The sequence below is a fragment of the Nannobrachium achirus genome (assembly GCF_963921795.1).
Source record: "Nannobrachium achirus genome assembly, chromosome: 11".
Taxonomy (NCBI): Eukaryota; Metazoa; Chordata; class Actinopteri; order Myctophiformes; family Myctophidae; genus Nannobrachium; species Nannobrachium achirus.
In genome coordinates this window covers 56,480,864-56,501,238 of record NC_137820.1, presented here as the reverse complement: position 1 = coordinate 56,501,238, position 20,375 = coordinate 56,480,864, and positions in this window count along the sequence as shown.

Below are 20,375 nucleotides of genomic sequence, written 5' to 3'. Positions count from 1 at the left end.
CTCACCCTCCCATTCATAAAAGATGAACACAGTCTGGGGGGCGTCAGTGTGTGTGTGTGTGTGTGTGTGTGTGTGTGTGTGTGTGTGTGTGTGAGAGAGAACGAGAGAGACTTTTTCTTCTTTTTTTAACAAGGAGGTCAGAGGGAAACGTTGGCCAGTGACTTTATGGGGCCTTTATCAAATACCACTGACAAATCCGCAGATTAGCCTGCAGCTCCATTGTTTTCAGGAAGTCCGCTCCCACCAGCCCACAAGACCAGGGAGGCGGATTTAGGAACAGAGCGAGCGAGCGAGAGGGCTCCAAGCCACTGAACTGGATGGCAGTGGTATGTGCGTGCGTGCGTGCGTGCGTGCGTGCGTGCGTGCGTGCGTGCTTGCGTGCGTGCTTGCGTGGGTGGTGGTGGTGGTGCATGGGTGGGGGTGGGCGGTAAAAGGGGGTGTCAGTCAGCCTCGGCCTCAAACACCAAAGCTCTGACCATGGCATTCCTCTGGTCACTCTTGACTCTCATGGACACCAGCAGCAATGCAGACGGAAGGACTTTCCAGCATCCCCACTGTGACCTTCTCCACAGATAATATGTACTTTGGACCCTCTGTCACCGCTCCAGGTTTCATTAAATTAAGCCGGGTTCCTTTTTTGGTCGTTGTCATTCTTTACACGGCCCGCTGTGTTCTATCCCCCTTATACCGCGATTTAATTTTGTCCAAATATATAAATTCTTCCCCCCAGCTTTCTTCTTGGTCAAACACAACATGGTGCTATTCTTCTTCTTCTTCCCTCGCCGAGTCGAACTTAACCGCGACCGATCCGACGTGACGGACGTTTTTCGTTTTTGATTGAGCTGTTATGGTCGGCGGGGGGATGGAAATAGAAGATGTGCTCGGTGAGAAAATGTTGCAAGTTGCTAAAAACCACACGTCTTTCATATATGACTCACTGGTGTTATCTATCGTCACTGTTGTCCAGGAAACCTCCTATGTCCAGAACTGTTACTTTTCCAGGAAATAGAAAACAAAAATAACAGATCCAATGTAGATATTATTTGTCACATTGCATCGCTCAAGTTTTGTGAGCCTGGTAGATTGACTATTTGTGCTACACTGCTGTAGCACAAAGGAAGTAGGGGAAAAAACAACATAAAAAAGGAAAGTTTGAGAGTACACATTTGGTTAAGTAAAAGCAGCCTTAATTGTTTGTGAACAGTTATGAGAATTCACCCCATATGTACATTTGACATTGTTTGTGTTCTTTCATTATGTCTGTTTATTGTATGTGTATGTGTGTTTGTTTTAGAAAATAGGGAAGCACTGTATAAGTATTTGATTTTGAACTGTATACCTTAACCTGTGCTTTACAATAAAACATATTTGAAACAAAAAGTAGAAATACGGAGATACAAGGTTTCGGGCCCTGACAGCAACGCTATCAATCTGTCCGTCTCTCTATCCGTCTCTGTCACGATCCCTCCGTCTCTTTGCCCTTTAGCAGGACCATCTCTCTTTCCTACCGCTTGTCTTCTGTGTGTCTCCCCATGCTCTCAGCTCTCTCTCTGCTTCCATACCGCTATTCAACCTGAAGCTAATGGGGCATCGGGGCGATGACAGCCGCCGGGGGTGGGATTCACTCACGAGTGCCGAGGCCCGTCGTCTTCTTCGCACACCATCTTCACTTGAACTGCTTTAAAAGTACACCTCTTTCAACTCCCCGTCTCCCCCCCAAAAAACCCAGGCCGGGGCCAAGAAGCCAAAACACATTAACCGACGTATTATAGGCAGACTGCCGGGGACAACAAAAGACAAATGATTTATTACAGCTTTCAGCAGAGAATACCATCAGCGGAGATGTGCAGGCCCTCAGGTGCTTCTCTGTCTGGCGGAGGTACAGAAAGAGGGTGAAAAGAAGTCGGCGCTGAGAGACACACTGGAATGAGGAGCCTGATGGGAGGCAGCCCCGTAGGGCCATACCTTTACCTGGCTGGCTAGGAACACTGCAGCCCTGTAGGGCAAATGGTAAATGGTGCATTTATATAGCGCTTTTATCCAAGGCGCTTTACATAGATTGTGCATTACATTCACCCATTCGTGCATTACATTCACCCATTCAAACGCACACATTCATACACCGATGGCGGAGGAAACAAGGCACAAACCTGCTCAACAGGAGAAACTAGGGGTTCAGAGTCTTGCTGAAGGACCCTTCGACATTAACTCAGGGGGAGCCCGGATTCGAACTGGCAACCCTTCGTGCTCTAATGACGGTTTCTCTACCCCTGAGCTATGCCGCCCCTGGGCCATACCGTACCTGGCTGGCTGGGAACACTGCAGCCCTGTAGGGCCATACTGTTTGGCTAGGAACACTGCAGAGTCTCATGCAGTTCAACTAACATGCAGTGGTGTGGTGGAAGAAGTACTCCAGATTTCTTTTTTTTCTCTTAAATTTTTATCCCACGATTTTTGTAACCCATTTTTTCACCCGGTGCCAATTGCCTAAGCTGTGATCCTGGGCTCTACTCTCCCTCTGCCAACCTGGGGAGGGCCCCGAACTAGGCTCATGCTTCCTTCAATGCATGAGGAGTGAGCAGGCCGCTTCTTATCACCTGACAGGGGGAGCTTCCCCGGTTGGACGTAGCGCGTGGAAGGAACACGTTATTCCAACCAGTTCCATTCCCCTCCATCAGGCGCCCCGGCTGGCCCGGGGGAGGCTTTATAGAGACCAGGATTACTGCATGTTTTTGTGAGGGTATCTACCCTAGGAGACACGGGGAGAACATGCAAACTCCACACAGAAAGGCCCTTTTGCCAACCCCACCTAGGGTGTGGGCACTGATGACGCGGAGGAGGGAACACGCCCCCAGCACCCACAGTGTCCCCCGGCGGGAATCAAACCCAGGACCTTCTAGCTGTGAGGCGACAGCACTACTGACTGCGCCAGGGCTGGGGAACAATTGCCTACCTAGGGGGGGAAGGGGGAAAAAAATGGAAGGGGAGAGGGGGAAAAGGGGGAAGAAGGAAAAAAGAGGAGAAAGAGAGAAAGAAAGAGAAAACGAGCGTGGAAGGGATGAAAAATGCAACAGGCCAGTGTTCGTGTGCATCTCCCCAGTGATCTGTCCAAGTGGTTTATGAGTATATATGATAGATTCATGAAAATTGTGACTTTTGTCGATTTTAGGTATGGTTGGTGAGGATCCGAAGGTCGTGGGTTTGATTCCCACCTACGCCGGGTCAGGTGTTCGATTCCCACCTACGCCATGCAAAAATAAAACTCAATGAATGAAAGAAACGTCCTCATTGTTTTAACCATTTCTAAATGGACCACAAAATCAATTTTCTCACCATCATCTAACCTATTTGTACTATTGTATTACTACAATATAACATGTAGGCCTACGATACATTGGCACATATTGACAGATGCCTGTTAAGTATAACCCTTGTGAGACTGTACTTCATTCATAGATGTATTGTACATCTATTTATATTCACTGGTGATAGATGTACACAGTATATATGCATTTATATATTCACTGTACATTTTATGTATTGTTATACTTATAATTATTATTATTTTATATCATTATATAACATAATAATTCTTTTCTCTTATTCAGAGATCCACTGCAAATGCAGATCAGTATTTATTTCATCTTGGTTTGGAACAAATTCACTTTGTATTTCATTCATTCTAACTAATGCTGCTGACATTTCTTTTAAAATCGTACTCTGTATGAGTTACAACAAACAAACATCAACAATATTATGACATCTGGACTTATTTCCAATGGGGATCAACAAAGTCAACCATTGAGGTAAAAGCATAACATATTTCATTAAGTAAAAAAAATGCAACTGCATGAAAGGTAAATATAATTTTAATCTAAAAGATTCAAATACAACAGGGTATTAATCCCACATACAACATAAACATGGTGACAACAAACATTTATGAATACATCATCACTCTTGGGTGGAAACCCTGTATGTCCAAAACGTTACTTATCACTTATTTCTTATCACTATTTAAAAAGTATCTAAAATAGTGAAAATAACTGATCTACAAGCTGACAACACGTCAGCATCTTGTGGGCCTATATATCTGCTAACATGGTGAAAATAGACGATCTACAAGCTGACAACACTTTGATGTGTTGTGGGCTTGTAGATCTGCTATTTTCACTACTTTTATGCAACACTCGTGTATGATAAAGTAGGGCATTCATTTACAATAAAATAAAAGGAATGGGACATGGTTTCTGCCCGACAGCGACAATATGTTGATGGCTCTGGTGGCATCACACTTTGCACAAGAATAATAAAACAAGTCTCAACTACATCACACATTTAAGTAAGGGAGAGGCAAACATCTGCTCATTTATTTTTTGTTGTCTGCTAGCCACTCCTCTTTTGATATGGTGTCTGTATTTTTGGGCAGTGTACAGTATTATGTCCCGTTTCCTGTGTTCTGAACTGGCCACTTTCTGCATGAATTTGCCTGCACTGTCCGCCTGTTGAATCTGGCCGTGGAGGCGCTTCGCCTTTGGTGAAGAGGTGCAGAGAGAACAGCTGAGGTCTGGGAGACAGCAAAGGAGAAATAGAGAGAAATATGTATAATCAATACAAATTCAGTGTCACACAGGTGACAGTTTATGTTTGCCTATGTGATAATACAGTATGCCCATCACACATCAGATCCCACCATGGCATTATCTTTTTTTAGCAGCCATCATGCAGGGGCCATCTATGTCTGTACACAGACATTTGTATGTGGCACAGATTTACACACTATTATAAATGTTCTTATTTTGATCATAAGATCCAATTACAGAATGTCAAGTCTCCATACAGGTTTTCGTCAGAATATGTATGACACTGATATACTGGTTCTCAAATGTTTTATTTGCACAGACCCTTAACTCTGAGTGTCTTTATGGTTTTGATTGAATAGTTACTTTGTTAGCAGTTCACAAAGGAAAAGCACAGTACAGTTCAGAATCAGATACAAGGTCTACTAAAAGGATTTAAACCCAAGAAAGCACAATGGCTTGTTTACATGTGGGTCCTTTTGTACTAAATGTATAAGAGAAACACATAGATCTATAAACCACTAATTTGTTTGTTATGCTTTGTTGATGAGCCAAATGTAGTTTTCTCCTTTTCACTTTCATTAACATACTATATGACTCCTTATCTTAATGTTTCAATGACACTGACAATACCTTAAAAAATATATATACATATAATAATAGCCTAATATTGCAATAGCAGGACAGTAACTTAGCTATGTAATCCAAAGGATCTATTAAAATGTCTTTACAAATAAAGCATTAACTAGATAGTATTGGCCAGCCATGGATCAAATGAAAGACAGTAGCAGACACCATCACCATGCCTATTGCCTACTTGAAGAATGTTATTGTATGTATGGTAATGAATTTCATGCAGATGACCAGACCATTACCATAGTAATTTGTAGAAGTCACGAAACTTACCTTGAGTGTTAGGATAACAAAGCCAGTGTCCAAGTGTCCATTGCATCCAAAGGTCTCTAAGTGACAATTGTTTGTTTTTAAACGTGACAACGTCGGACGCTGCATTAAGAGAATGTGGCTCACTTCACTCTACAGCTGTTCATAGCCCTCCCGTGTGGTTTCTATTTGCTGCTCTGTGCTCAGATGCTGTCTAGAGCCCGCCTACTGTATCCGGTAATGTGTAAGCCCACATTAAAGCAAGTAGCGTTTCCATATCCGCTCTGGCCCCAGACCGGAACAGCAACCCGAAAAGACGGCGCGTGATTGGTTGGAATCCCGCAAGGGACTGTGTGTTTTGGTCGGGGAGGGAGGGGAGGGGAGGAGAAATGAAAAAGGAGTCCGGCGATTTTATTGGCAGACACATGGACGTGCGACGGGAGACGCTTTGATTGGAAAGAAACCACCGCGGGGGAGATCTTCCATTGGCGACAATTGAACTCGCTCTCTTTTTATTTGGACGCGAGGAGCCCCGCGGTTGGCCAGTAAAGGAGGAAGCGAGGTAGGCGAGCGCTCGCCGGTTGCCCCCAGGGGGCTGGGGAACAATTGCCTACCTAGGGGGGGAAGGGGGAAAAAAATGGAAGGGGAGAGGGGGAAAAGGGGGAAGAAGGAAAAAAGAGGAGAAAGAGAGAAAGAAAGAGAAAACGAGCGTGGAAGGGATGAAAAATGCAACAGGCCAGTGTTCGTGTGCATCTCCCCAGTGATCTGTCCAAGTGGTTTATGAGTATATATGATAGATTCATGAAAATTGTGACTTTTGTCGATTTTAGGTATGGTTGGTGAGGATCCGAAGGTCGTGGGTTTGATTCCCACCTACGCCGGGTCAGGTGTTCGATTCCCACCTACGCCATGCAAAAATAAAACTCAATGAATGAAAGAAACGTCCTCATTGTTTTAACCATTTCTAAATGGACCACAAAATCAATTTTCTCACCATCATCTAACCTATTTGTACTATTGTATTACTACAATATAACATGTAGGCCTACGATACATTGGCACATATTGACAGATGCCTGTTAAGTATAACCCTTGTGAGACTGTACTTCATTCATAGATGTATTGTACATCTATTTATATTCACTGGTGATAGATGTACACAGTATATATGCATTTATATATTCACTGTACATTTTATGTATTGTTATACTTATAATTATTATTATTTTATATCATTATATAACATAATAATTCTTTTCTCTTATTCAGAGATCCACTGCAAATGCAGATCAGTATTTATTTCATCTTGGTTTGGAACAAATTCACTTTGTATTTCATTCATTCTAACTAATGCTGCTGACATTTCTTTTAAAATCGTACTCTGTATGAGTTACAACAAACAAACATCAACAATATTATGACATCTGGACTTATTTCCAATGGGGATCAACAAAGTCAACCATTGAGGTAAAAGCATAACATATTTCATTAAGTAAAAAAAATGCAACTGCATGAAAGGTAAATATAATTTTAATCTAAAAGATTCAAATACAACAGGGTATTAATCCCACATACAACATAAACATGGTGACAACAAACATTTATGAATACATCATCACTCTTGGGTGGAAACCCTGTATGTCCAAAACGTTACTTATCACTTATTTCTTATCACTATTTAAAAAGTATCTAAAATAGTGAAAATAACTGATCTACAAGCTGACAACACGTCAGCATCTTGTGGGCCTATATATCTGCTAACATGGTGAAAATAGACGATCTACAAGCTGACAACACTTTGATGTGTTGTGGGCTTGTAGATCTGCTATTTTCACTACTTTTATGCAACACTCGTGTATGATAAAGTAGGGCATTCATTTACAATAAAATAAAAGGAATGGGACATGGTTTCTGCCCGACAGCGACAATATGTTGATGGCTCTGGTGGCATCACACTTTGCACAAGAATAATAAAACAAGTCTCAACTACATCACACATTTAAGTAAGGGAGAGGCAAACATCTGCTCATTTATTTTTTGTTGTCTGCTAGCCACTCCTCTTTTGATATGGTGTCTGTATTTTTGGGCAGTGTACAGTATTATGTCCCGTTTCCTGTGTTCTGAACTGGCCACTTTCTGCATGAATTTGCCTGCACTGTCCGCCTGTTGAATCTGGCCGTGGAGGCGCTTCGCCTTTGGTGAAGAGGTGCAGAGAGAACAGCTGAGGTCTGGGAGACAGCAAAGGAGAAATAGAGAGAAATATGTATAATCAATACAAATTCAGTGTCACACAGGTGACAGTTTATGTTTGCCTATGTGATAATACAGTATGCCCATCACACATCAGATCCCACCATGGCATTATCTTTTTTTAGCAGCCATCATGCAGGGGCCATCTATGTCTGTACACAGACATTTGTATGTGGCACAGATTTACACACTATTATAAATGTTCTTATTTTGATCATAAGATCCAATTACAGAATGTCAAGTCTCCATACAGGTTTTCGTCAGAATATGTATGACACTGATATACTGGTTCTCAAATGTTTTATTTGCACAGACCCTTAACTCTGAGTGTCTTTATGGTTTTGATTGAATAGTTACTTTGTTAGCAGTTCACAAAGGAAAAGCACAGTACAGTTCAGAATCAGATACAAGGTCTACTAAAAGGATTTAAACCCAAGAAAGCACAATGGCTTGTTTACATGTGGGTCCTTTTGTACTAAATGTATAAGAGAAACACATAGATCTATAAACCACTAATTTGTTTGTTATGCTTTGTTGATGAGCCAAATGTAGTTTTCTCCTTTTCACTTTCATTAACATACTATATGACTCCTTATCTTAATGTTTCAATGACACTGACAATACCTTAAAAAATATATATACATATAATAATAGCCTAATATTGCAATAGCAGGACAGTAACTTAGCTATGTAATCCAAAGGATCTATTAAAATGTCTTTACAAATAAAGCATTAACTAGATAGTATTGGCCAGCCATGGATCAAATGAAAGACAGTAGCAGACACCATCACCATGCCTATTGCCTACTTGAAGAATGTTATTGTATGTATGGTAATGAATTTCATGCAGATGACCAGACCATTACCATAGTAATTTGTAGAAGTCACGAAACTTACCTTGAGTGTTAGGATAACAAAGCCAGTGTCCAAGTGTCCATTGCATCCAAAGGTCTCTAAGTGACAATTGTTTGTTTTTAAACGTGACAACGTCGGACGCTGCATTAAGAGAATGTGGCTCACTTCACTCTACAGCTGTTCATAGCCCTCCCGTGTGGTTTCTATTTGCTGCTCTGTGCTCAGATGCTGTCTAGAGCCCGCCTACTGTATCCGGTAATGTGTAAGCCCACATTAAAGCAAGTAGCGTTTCCATATCCGCTCTGGCCCCAGACCGGAACAGCAACCCGAAAAGACGGCGCGTGATTGGTTGGAATCCCGCAAGGGACTGTGTGTTTTGGTCGGGGAGGGAGGGGAGGGGAGGAGAAATGAAAAAGGAGTCCGGCGATTTTATTGGCAGACACATGGACGTGCGACGGGAGACGCTTTGATTGGAAAGAAACCACCGCGGGGGAGATCTTCCATTGGCGACAATTGAACTCGCTCTCTTTTTATTTGGACGCGAGGAGCCCCGCGGTTGGCCAGTAAAGGAGGAAGCGAGGTAGGCGAGCGCTCGCCGGTTGCCCCCAGTACTCCAGATTTCTATCAGTAATTCAGTATCAGTAACAATTAATGCCACAGTCCAGAAATACGTCGCTGCCGGGCAGAAACCTTGTATCTGCATATTCTAACTTTTGCAGTTTTTTTCCCCATAAATGAAGTCCTACTTATTCAAAGTGCCACACAAAGGCAACCAAATAAAAAAGTAGCAGATCCACAATCTTAGCGGATCTTCAAGCCCGAAACATGTCGCTTTGCGCTGCGTTTCAGGCAAATTTAGCTGTTTCAGAAAAGAAACAGTTTTGGACATAATGAGGTTTCCACTGACAGAGACGAATACTTTGTTACAAACAAAAGAACAAACGTATTGGTGTCAAAAGTAGGCTACTCATTATGCACAATGTCCCATTTGATGAAATCATATGCACTGTTGGAATAGTTATGTATGCGATAAGGTCTTGCTGTGCTGTCATTATGGCTTATATGGACACGACGGGCTGATAATTCCCCCGAGGCGCAGCTGAGCGGAATTATCAGCCTGAAGTGTCCATATAAGCCATAATGACCAAGCAGCAAGACCTTATAGCACTTATTACCCGGCTAATAAATACAATTAATAATTTGACTCAAAAATACAATTAATAATTTGACTCAAAACTAAAAACAAAACAAAGTAGTTCCTTGTTTACAGACTGCTGAAAGTATTCCACACGGTCACCTTGGAAAACATGGAAGTGCTGATCAAATATTATCCAGTTTCTGATTCTGCGTCGTCTATTTCTTGCCTCAAATGTTCCTAAAAACATTCTTGAGAGCAACGTTTTGTTGTAAACGACGCTGTTTGTTTACATGGCTGACATGTCGGATACAGCACTAAATTCACGCAGTGCAGCCAGGTGCTCTGAGCCGTTGATGAGGCAGCGGTGAATTATAGAGCGGAGCGGCCATTATACGCCTATAATTCACCGCTGATTTCAGCGCTCGACCAATCGGAATCAAGCATTCAACCAAGCCTGGTAATAATGATCATTAACTGCTAACAGACAGACGGACAGACATGGCATAGCTCGCTCTGCAGGTGGGGGGAGAGGGAGAGGTGAGGAGGCGAGGGTCCTAATGCTAAAGCTAAACTCTCTGGACTGGGGGAGGTGTGTGTGTTGGGGGTGTGGGGTGGGGTGGATGGGGGTTTGGCAAACTTTTATTTTTGCCAGCGAGAACTTGGTTTGTTTTCCTAAAGCATCTGGGATTGGCTGCTGGCTGCTGGCATGCTGGTGGTTTCGCTGCCCGTTTGTCTTCTTCTGATTGCTATCTGGAGGAGCCATGACGGCCTGAGGGCTGCATGGGCCGTGGAGAAAGTTGTTTTCATGACAATTTATCACAGTGATTCTCAAAGTGGGGTTCGGGGACCGCCCAGGGGGTCCTTGAGGGGGTTCCAGGGGGTCCCCAGCAACATTAGGTGGGCTATTATTGCATCAAATCAGTTTAATCACTTAAACCATATGTTATGCTTGAGCTATTCGAAAATGGCTGATCTATGAGCTTGTAGTTACGTTGTGAGCTTGTAGATCTGCTATTTAAAAAGAATACAATACATTTGGAATAATTTTGAAAGATCTTCTCTTATGGGGGTCCCTGCTGGCACAACATATCTTCAGATGGGGGTCTGCGGCCAAATAATTATCAATAAACCACTGATTTATCAGACCCTGTTGCATTAGCACCAGGAGTATTTGTTCCCCAGGTTCCTACTTGCAATGAACATCTCTGTTTGCCAACTCCTTCCCCACTGGAGCCAAAATATTATTTCTGTTTATTACGCTTTGTTTATTTAATAAAAAACCACAGGTTAATCGCCACAGTGAGTGGATCACTAATATAATGTGGGTGATTGGGGCCACATACACAATAGTGGGAAGCAAAAAAAAGTATCACCGTAAAGTTGTATATGCCTGTTGGTGTCTGTTTTATTGAGTTATTTTATTGTTCATGGATTTTATTAGAAAGAAACATCTGCCTGATACCAACCTGCAAGTATTTCAATGAACGGACGGGTCAATTCCCAAGACAATGGAGAGCTCTGGTCATTGTTTTCAGGCACACGTCAGACTAAGGCCCCTATTAGACGAAAACGCGGTTCACTGTAAACGTAATGGTTTATATTCGTTTGTGGGGGGTCATTTAGACGAAAATGGCGTCTTCGGGGGGTGAAACCGTAACAAAGTGAACCCCCCTCTGAAAGTGGAATAGGTAAAAACGCTTTGTATCTCCCGCTTTCATCTAAATACCGTAAACGCAGCAAACCACTGAAAATGATAAGATGTGGGACGTCCTAGGGCTGTCCCAGTGGTGTAAACTAAAGTAACTATTAAGTACATTTTTGCTAACGTTAGCCCTAATTTATACCGTAGCTATTTGAAAATAGCCGATCTACAAGCTCACAACAACGCGTCGCGGTGCTTGTGAAAATAGCCGATCTACAAGCTCACAGCGCGTCGCGGTGCGTTGTGATAATAGCCGATCTACAAGCTCACAACGCGTCGCGGTGCGTTGTGAAAATAGCCGACCTACAAGCTCACAAGTTGTGAAAATAGCAGACAACTGCAAAAATAGCCGACGCTGAAAATAGCGACAGTAGCCTATAATGTTTATCATGATTCGATCCAACATCTATAGCTCGTCGCCGTCTGTATGTACCCCCTCCTCCATAAGCTGCAGTAAAGGCATTGACTCCAGTCCTCTGTGTTGAAACGAAACGTGAAGTGAACGCCTTTTTCTGTATCGTATCATAAGGAATAAATATAGTCCCGGAGTGTGTATGGTACATGTGTCTGTTCCGACCGTCTGGAACAAACTTTTTAAGCATTTTTAGTTAGCCAGCCAGCCAGTCTGTCTGCCTGTGCTGTGTGACGGCAGTGAGTTGTGTTGACTGAGGAGTAGAGGCGGGATGTTCGCGAACGAATCGAGTCTTTTGAACGGCTCTTTGATATGAACGATGGGATCCGGTTTGCAGTATAGGGAGCCGTTCCTTTCTAATGAACAACAGTGGTGGGAAAGGTACAACAATGTAGAAATACTCTGCCACAAGTTGAAGTTTAGAATAAAAAATGTAGGCTACTTGAGTAAAAATATCAAAGTATTGGTATCAAAATGTAGTTAAAGTAGGCTACTAATAGTAGCTAGAAAGTACTCATTATGCAAAATGTTCCATTTCACAATTTTTCCAATGAATAAAATGTAGGGAGAAAAAAATATTTGAAAATAGCAGATCTACAAGCTCACAGCTTGTAGATCGGCTATTTTCAAATGGCAGGTAGGCCTATGTAGGCTACCTATTATGTCCGAAATAAATGTATATAGGGTTAATGTATAAGTGATAATTATAATCAAAATCTACAAAGTAACTACAACTAGTGTCTAGTGACTAGAATGAGCCAGTCTTTTGAACGGCTCTTTGAAAGGAACGGATCCCAGAGATTCGGCTCACTTCAAAGAGCCATAAATCCCATCTCTACTGAGGAGGACCAGAGAACGGAACTTGGGCAGTGCGGTCATGGCGACATGCGCCACCTAGCGACCTGGCATGCAAATTACCGCGTTTATGGACAAATTGCGTTTTCATCTAAAGACCACATAAAAAATGAAAACTAAACGGCTCTTAGCCGTTTATAGTGAAGCCTGTTTTCGTCTAATAGAGGCCTAAAGTTGACCCAGTTGCCCCTCAGTGACTATCGGTAAACTAAAGTCACCACACCCACTGTTGCAGCTGTACAGGTATGTGTGTGTGTGTGTGTGTGTGTGTGTGTGTGTGTGTGTGTGTGTGTGTGTGTGTGTGTGTGTGTGTTGCAGCATGTCCGGGTTCCGTCCCACAGCGAAATTCATCATGCAAAAATAAAATAAAAAATCATCTCATTCAGGAATCCCGACCAAGCCAATTATGATCCAGCCTTCGTCAGGGCTTAACGAACAGACCGCTTGTCTGTAGCATCGCGTTCCGCTTCACGGAAATTCCTCGTCAAGCCGCGGTGCCAAAGCCCAAAACAGAAACGATTTCCATTTCGTTGCCAGCTTCGCTGTTGTTGACCAACTATTCTTAAAGCCATTACGGGGCTAAAGGAACCATACATTTGGCCCTCCGCTGCCACAGTGCAAAACCACAAAGCTTTTTTTGTTGTTGTTTGTTTTGATGGCTTCCTGCTGTAATAGGACAGAGTTCTACAGCTCAGGACAACAGGCACACCAACAACCACAGTGCATTACCTCCACTGATTATGCCACCCTGCACCCTCCCTGTGGTGGGGCTGTATGGGCCATATGAATTCAATCAAGTCTCATTCAAACGTTTGCCTCAATTAAGACTAACCACTTAAACCACTCCCCCCCCCAACCAACTCGGTGGCCTTGCGGTTACAGCGTCCGCCCTGTGACTTGGAGGCCGTGGTTCGATCCCTGGCCGGGTCATACCAAAGACTTTGAAAAAAATGTGACCCAGTGCCTCCCTGCTTGGCACTCAGCATCAAGGGTTGGATTGGCGGTAAGTCCCTGTGACATACTAGGGTAATGTCCAGAGGACAACTCATGGGTCATTTCTTGACCCAAATCATGGGTCATTTGTGTTAGGTCAAATTTCGGGGTCATTTCTCAGAGCCACAACCCTTCCTTGAGTTATTGGGATATTATTTTGACCCAATTCCAGGGTTGTTCGAGTTAGGTAATATTTATCTGGGGGTGACCCGTTTTTGGGGTTAGTGGTAACCCATATACTTGGGTCAGTGGTCTAGCTTTGGGCCAATCAGGGGACAGGCACCACAAACCTGTTTGCAAAGCATGCTGGGAAAAGCATTTGTCTAGGTTTCAAGAGAAATTTTCTAAGCTTTTGGGAGCTAAAAATGCTAAATATGTCATATCCATGTGTCTGTCTCGGCAAGCTGACTGTTATAATGTCTGAATTTGATTTGTCAGTATTTGAGCCTAAACCCTAACCGTAAGTGCTTGGCTGCTAGCTTAGGGTTGAGCTCCCTCCCCCAGCTGGTTTGAAAAAGAGGAATTCATGGTAATTTTGAGATTATTTTGTTTATCTTCTCTAAATTATTCTGATTATAGTAGTATCAACATTGTTGCATTTATATTTAATTATGCACTTTTATGTTGATATTACTAAACTTTGAACAAATCATCTGAGAAGAAACCCTGAAACATGTCTGATATTGTTTTAATGACAGATATTATTGGCATTGTCATTCTCCAGACCATGCATGTGTAGGTTGTATTCATTTAGCCCACTCAACCCAAAACTTGGGTTATATTGACTACAATCTTGGGTCATTTTAAACAAATAATTTGGTTATCTATTTGACCCAAATTATGGGTCAACATTCATAACCAAATTTCTTGCGTTAAAATAACCAAACTGGGCATCGGTCCCTATTTGACCCGTGAGTTGGATCAAAAATAACCCAAGTTGAGTTGTTTTTGACCCAGCAGTTTTTAGAGTGCAGTACTTGTACATCAAGCTGCCTCACACTACAGAAACAGGAGATAGGCTCCTACCCAATGGGCCTCATGGCTGGGCAAGACTTAAAACATGACTCTACAGTATACTGGTGTATTTTCTGTAGACAATGTCACAGCACTTTGTGAGCTTTGTCGATCTGCGAAAGCTTTCCCACAACACAGATGATGTGGTTCAATGATTAATGAACACATATTTTATTACACTTTTCTCTTAGTTCTCTGACAAGTTCTATGTTGCAAATATTACGGGTGCTTAAGTAAAATATGGTGTAGTACGTTTTCCACAACTGTGTGTGTGCCTTGTTGTCATGGCTGTTTGGCTGCATCAGGGCCTGTGTGGCAGCGAGAGGCAGCTAAACAGAACGCTGCCCACAACACAAAGTGTCGGTCAGGTTCTGACTAAACAAACCTGGCTTTTTGTTTGGGTTTGTCCACGATGCCGACTTAACCAATCTGTTATGTCTGCAGCTGTGTTTGTGTATTTGTGCTCCATGCGACATTGCAGACTGTCAGTGTGTGTGTGTGTGTGTGTTGGGGGCAGTGTTCAAAGGCCCATGTGACAAAAATAGAACCCAAAATGAATTGATGATCTCAATTTGTAGTTTCCCCCGTTTATGTAAATACTACACGAGGCCGCATAACCGTCCATGTCGGGGGGGAAACCTTGTATCTCCCAAAACTGTTACTTTTCAGGAAATTGTGTTGCAATTAGGGGTGTAACGATACATCTGAACAACGATATGATACGCATCACGATACATGGTTGATGATGCGATACATGGATGATATTGGTTCATTCATGGCGATATGATACAATTCGATTCAATGATTTAAAATCGATAAAGTAACTATTTAGCAAATACATTAAATCTGTGTGAAACGTGTCAATAGAGCAGGTGGGTTTAATCTATTATTATGGATATAAATAAGTAAACACTGTCATTCTTTAGCAAATATATGGACATTATATTACAACACATATGGACAAACCTTGACATGAACACAGAGATTACACACATTTATCGATAGACCAAGAGTAGCAATATGGAAAGGAAAAGTCATTAGACCCCTCTTTTTCATTTTCCCTCTTAAAATTGCTAAATACAAGGCACACATACTTAGTTTCCATACAATCGATTATTTGCATTGCAAAACGATTCGATACTGATTATTTGCATTGTAAAACGACACGATATACAGAGCCAAGCGATATTTGCTTTTGCATATCGATATAGTAGATCACTGCAAATTAAAAACGATGTTTCGATTCAGTTACTATATCGTTACACCCCTAGTTGCAATGGATACAATGTTGTAGTTTTATCATGGTAACTCTTTACTTGAAGGTGGGGTTTATAATGCATTCATAATAGGGGTGTATAACGATACAGTAACTGCACTGATGAATCGTTTTTTTTAATTTCAACAATCAAAGTATGGTGGTGGTGGAGTATCCCGTCAATCGAAGTATATCGCTATGTAAACCGGCAACACATCGTATTGTTTGACAATGCAAATAATCTATTGTAATGACACTAGGTGGAGAAAGAGGGGTTTAATTACTTTTCCATTTCATACCGTTACACTTGGTCTATCGTTAAATGTGTCAGGTGTAGGGTTGGGGACGGTAACCGCCTTACCGCCGTACCGCGGTATACCGAGGCCTACCGCGGTGTCAGTGTCCTTACCGCGGTCAAAAAAAAATTGTCTATTTTTTATTGAAAACAAGCGAGTTTTAAAACAGGGGAGAAGCGAGGACCGCATGCGCTCCATGCCGCTCTGCTCTGGCCGCGTTTGGAAGCCACATACGTCACTCGGAGACACAGTCAGGCAGCAAGCAGCCTGGCTCGTAGTAGGGAGCACGCGTCGCGCGTTTGCCCCGTCGCCGATTTTATAACCTTTTCTGTCAAGTCTTGTAACTAAAAACTGTATATGGGTGGGTGACGTGACGTAACGTTTTTGCTGTCCTCGGTGTCAATCATGTATAAATAAAAAATATATTTGTCAAAAACCTTCTGAATATTGTGCAGGACCTTAAGCTTTATGTGAACTTACTCAAGATTAAAACATTTCATTCCTCATTTCTTCAGAATCTTCAACCAAACATGGCAAAACTCATATGGTGTGACTGTCCTGACCTTGTTTCTCAAAGTGGGAACTTGAATAAAACTAAGAAAAAGAATTGCTAAAAATCATTTGAAAATGAATTTAGGCTAAAAAAAAATGTCTATTTTGAGCCTATATCTTTTCAAAGTCAAAGCATAATGTTTTCAGTCATTTCTGATCAAAAACATTTTGTCCCCCAACCCAAAATCATTTGGTGTGACACTAGTTTGGAAAAATTAAACAGGCAATTATTTGGACACCTATTGGCTAGAGAGGTCCTTCTTCTGTAAGGCTATTCAGCACTCCCAGCACAACTGCAAGACAGGTGTCTGAGGTGAGTTATGATTTTAACATTTTCATGAAATGCCATCTTGTTGAAACGTTGACAAACTCACCATTCTGGATGTCTTTTGGTGTGACACCTTTTCTTTAAAAAAAGCTTAAGTTATTTGAAGTTTTGGTCATATTTCCATGTAGATCTAGGCTGCTTTGTTATAGCTAGCATGCTGTTAGCATGCTAATGTGTACATAGTAGCCTCAAGGTAAACCTAAATGGAGAAAACAGTAATATGGTGTGACACTTAATCATATGGTGTGACATGTCTGCTTGTCACACCATATGACTTGACTGTCACACCATATGATTTATACTGTATTTAACTACAGATATAACAACAAATAACAAAGTTCCATGTTTCTTTTGTACATTTAAACATTTGTTTTAAACATTTTTACATAAAATGTAATTTAGCTTCATTCAGTGATACTTCAAATTCATCAGACAGAGCAGAAACCCCTTCACAGAAACCTTAACATATTGTTTCAATCTAAACAATATTTTCTCTTTGTCTTAAACTATACATTCCATTTTCTTTTGTCAGCTGGAAAATGACAAGTGCTGAGAGAACGAGAAAGTACAGGGAGAAACTAAACAATGACCCAGCAAGGAGAGAGGAGCCAAAGGGGCGAGACTGCATTTTCTACGAAGAGCAGGAGGTTGTCTGTGGCATAGCAGAACCGCAACAAGGCAGCCGGTTTGCTACCCTCACCAAATACGACTGGCTGATGTACAATACAGTCTAAATGTATAATCTAATCTGATCTAATACTTTTGTACTTTCACTCACTGGACTGGACAGTGGACAGTGTTAAGGTAGGACCCGAGACAAAACTAGCGAAAATAGCTGATCTACAAGCTCTCAACACGTTGTGCTGCGAGAGCTTGTAGATCAGCTATTTTCGGAGTTGCGCAACCCAGCACTCTTTAGCTAGTGGAGATGTGGTGTAATGTCATGATTCCTAATTACATTTGTTCAACACAAAAAAATGCTGTGTTCAAGTTCAGGAGACTTCGGAAAAAAGCAATTTACCTGAATGCTGAGTTCTGTTTCCACTAATTGGTGTTAATAAAATGTTGCCTTCAATGCCTTGGCTCCAAGTGTGGCTATGCGCCTTATTGTCCCTTTAGGATCCTTCTGCCGTGGGCCGGCAGAAGACTTAGGTGTGCGTAGCATTCCTGTGCACATCCTCATCATCCATCTACTACTACAATTCTTTCTTATCCCATGTTAAAGCCCTACAATAATATCCTGTTCAGAAATATTAAGGCCATGTTATCCTGGGTAATTGTTTAATCAATCAGTAAAGTTCAGTACTCACTAATAGGTAGGTTAAAACACAGTTTGCTTTGACACATGAAGATATGATCATACGGTGTGACACTAAATCATTTGGTGTGACATTCCAAATAGTGAGAAATCATACCTTTATTAATGATTAAACCAAAAAAATGTTTATGGATTACATAGAGAATATTATCAGGAAGAGTCACAAATATTTGTGTAATTTTAGAGAAAGTTTTGACAGAATACATTTAAAATATGTTGTAAGATCATGAACATGGGCCTCACACAGAGTGTCGATTATGAAAAAAATATACAGATATAATTAATTTTCAAAAAACTATAGTGGATCACTGGTTAGTTATGATAAAGGACTTTGATAAAGTGAGTAACTTAAGAAAGATGTACTCCATTTTCATTTTATGAACAATTATTTTCATGTCACACCATATGACGATTTTAGGCACAAGTACAACAAACTGCTGAATAAAGTCTGATTCCAATAAAATATCTAAAAACAAAATGTATTTCCATAAGGTTGAGAGTGAGTAGAACAAAAGTAAATAACTTTTATGCCTGCAATTTAAAGTTTTTTTAAAAACACATTTTTTGGGGCGTCACGTCACTGACCCATATATCAGCACTCAATCACTGTGATTTGAGACGTGAGTTAACAGAATCACTGTACACGACCGTCTCTCTTCTGGTTTGTTCACACACAGCTGTCTGTCTGAAAAGCTCAAGTAGCCTGCGTTACTGTGGTAACCCGACAGTGCACAGATCTAAAAGCTCAGAACGCGTCGCGGATGCGACGTGTTGTGAGCTTGTAGATCTGCTCCTTTCAAAGCCAGACCCACTGTGCTGTACGGGGAATAGTGATGCGCGGGCCGACCCGGTGCCCCCACCCGCCCGCCAACCCGCCCGCGTGCGGGTGGGTGGGTCAAGGTTTGAGACTCAATATTGGCGGGTGGCGGGCGGGCGGGTTATCACCACTCTCATGTGCAAAAAATAAATAAGAATAATCACCTGTTCTTATTTGCCTTTTATTCTTAATAAGAGTAGTCCTATAAGAATAAGAATATAATGTTTGAATACGAGCATGAGCGAGCGAGCATGTTTTAAAATGCGCCAGAGAGGAGCGAGGTTTCTCCTCCGCTCCTTGGTGCGAGGACCGTCCCAATTCCGCTCCTGTTGGGCCCGCGAACCGCATTTTGCCAACATTTGACACAACGTGAGCACAGCAGAAGAATGCACAAACAATTCAGCAGGATTTCACTTACCGTATGTGTCTCTGTCATCCACACAAGTCCGTTTATAGCTAAATACTTTGTGTCGGGTAAGTTATAGACTATAACCAGCCAGTCAACGGATACGATTTGAAACACAACTTTCGCAAGTGAGACGGATTTTTTGACTGAATGAACCAACCACGCTCGCCTCGAGAATTAAAAAAAGTATAAAAGCTATTTGAGATGTTTATAGATTAGAATCTTTACACACCTGCTCCCAAATAATTAATTATATAATTCCAGTTCACTGCGCATATATTATGTAGGTCATTTCAATTAAGCTCTCGCACTCAATTGTGTCAGCGCTCGTCTGAAAAGAGTCGAGCAGCTCCCGCCTCCCTTAGTTTAAACTAGGTTATAAAATGACATATAGGCTATATAGAGAATAGATTTTCAGCCAAGAAGTGAATGAAAACGTAGGCCAGTGCTTTCTTATTGTCCATGCTGGATTATTATTTCTTCAAATTGACTGCATCCATCCTGGATCACACAATAAGAGGTAACATCCAGGTCTTTATTATCCATCATGCTTTCAAATCAAACAAAGTAATCACTCATAGGCCTATGTGTGATGTGTGAGACCAAGTTTAACATCTTAAACATCACATGCTGCGCATCCAAAGTCAGCCGCCTCTCCTCCTCTTTCTCTCCTCCTCCTGTGTGTCTCCGCTCTCATATAGGCTACTAAATTGAACAGCCTT